We start from the raw sequence: 2,399 nt of genomic DNA, 5'->3' as shown, positions 1-2,399 counted from the left end.
GTAGTTTTTAGCCATGATTTTTTTTGCCACCAATCCTGTTGATGAATTTGCCAAGAATATGGACATCCAGGGTAGTTGCAAGAACGACTCAATGTCTTCAAGTTGCATGAATGGTGGTGAAGAGAATCCAATGCCTGTTCTCATGATGAAATTGTCTTCAACCCACAACAAAGCAAAAAAGCCTTGCAAAGTCATCAAGGAGAAAGCGGATGGGAAGCTATTCCTAACGTCTTCAAGCGCCATGAATGGTGTTGAAAACAAACCATCACTTGTTTTGAGGATCAAATTGCCTCAAACAGCACACAACAAGGAAAAACTGTCTTGCAATACGATTTCTGCACCACACCAAAACAACACGGCCCCGAAACAAACAGGGTCCACTAATGGCGGTTCCTCAGATAAGCTTCATTTGGACGAAGAATTAATAGAGTTGAAGCTTGAAGCCACCAAAAGGAAGCTAAATCAGAGGTACCTAGAAGCTCGTAATTCTAAAAGGAAGGTTCAGTTGTTAGATTTGAAGGACATCCCTGAGAATCTTGACGAGAAACCCAAGAGGCAGTACAGAAGGTGAGAAGCAACCGTGCAATTAGTTTTAGTATTGATCAAGATTCAATTACTAGATTTTGTATATATCTTGTGTACTGTTCAAAACTATGGGCAAAGAACGAATTAATGAGATCATTTTAAGTAACACAAAATTTGTTCAAAGTTTGGATTTGCAAGTGCAGACCATAGATTGTTATGGTGATTTGCCTAATTCTGATTTATGTGCTGCAACCAAAAACTGTTTCTTGATCACCCATAGGTCTGAAACTCATCTACGGAAAAGCCTTTATATATATCAGCAACTGTGTTTTGCCTAGTTCTGGTTGTGAATGTAGCAAATTCAACGACAAACGTTTTCTATTCAACTTTTTCTTTTTCCTTTCCCTTTTTCTTTTTTTAAGTACGAATATAAAAGTGGGGGGAAAGCTGGGGAAATGGGAGGAGGAGGGTCTTTCCACTATACATAGGAAAAGAGTAAGAGGGAAAAAGAGAAATGGGAATGGAGCCTGTAAAAGTTTGGTTGCAGTCCAATTTGCTGCATAATGGATATAAAAGTTTGGTCGTCCGGGATTTCTCCTCCGTACACCTCGTGCTCCTCTTCGTCCATTTCTCTCTTTCTCTCTCACTCAAGGTTTCTAGAAAAATACGGCACCTTATTTCTTACTGGTTATGTATACAGACACGGGCGTTATCATACATCCAAAAGGATTTGGGCTTTGGAACAAATTGTTGGAAACGACGTCGTTCTTTTCTAAGTGCAAACCAACTCTAAAACCATCGTATCCAATTTAGCAAATTTACTCTCAATTTTAGTTAAAAAAAAAAAAAATTCCATTTATATTTATTTTAGCTACCCACTTTTTCAAAGCACATATATTCGGCTCTCTACATTTGGTGAATGAACAATGCTCACTCACCAAATGTTTCTCCAAATTGCAAAGTTGGATACAACTCCATTTGCTTACATTTTAGCATCTTGTCTAACCAAATGAGAATACTCTTACCATTTCGGACCAAATTCCTTATAATCTTAAGTGTTTTGTCTTTAAATTTTCTTAAATTTTAATTATAAGTTTTAAGTTAAATAATTAATTTTTTTTTTTTTTTCATATAAGCAATATCAATTTTAAATACGTTAAAATGTGGTAAATACTAAGAGTTGATACAAGTGATAAATATTGATACATAACATCTCAATATTTATATGAAATGATGTGTTGTTATTACATGATACATGCATTTGCAATTAAAATGGATATTTAATTTAGTATGCATAAAATATTGTGTTTTTATTAGATGGTGTGAGCCCATAATTAATTTCATATATGTTTTATGTTATGTTTTTATATACAAAATTGATATGTTGTGTAAAGAAAGAAAAAGAAAAATTTGGATAGGTTAATCTATATTATGAGACAAAAAGGAGGGCACATGCTGACTTATAGCATAAAATGTTTGAAGAAAAATGATAATGAAATGTATATGTGAGCACATATCATATGTTATAATTATATGGGTTAATCCCTACGGCATTTAAGAAAAGAATATAGATAGTACGGGAGAATCACTCAATAATTTTTTTTAAGCAAATGGGGAAAAGGTTATAAAGGAAGTCGTTCCATTCTTAATCTAAATGAAAGAGAGAATGCGAGACTAGTTGAAAATGTCTCGGAACACAAGGTTGGAAGCAGTCCATCTAATTACACCCTATGCACAATAAAATGCGTTACAAATAAAGCAAATAACAAAGGAAATACAACTAGAATACATATTATTAACTTTAAGACCAATATTGTATTATATATGTACGTATATTGCTGCACTAGGTAGATTCAAAGTAGGAAATTAAACAA

This window comes from Corylus avellana, chromosome ca11 (assembly GCF_901000735.1).
Source record: "Corylus avellana chromosome ca11, CavTom2PMs-1.0".
Classification (NCBI taxonomy): Eukaryota; Viridiplantae; Streptophyta; class Magnoliopsida; order Fagales; family Betulaceae; genus Corylus; species Corylus avellana.
The sequence above is the reverse complement of the archived record's forward strand: the minus strand, read 5'-3'. Positions refer to the sequence as shown.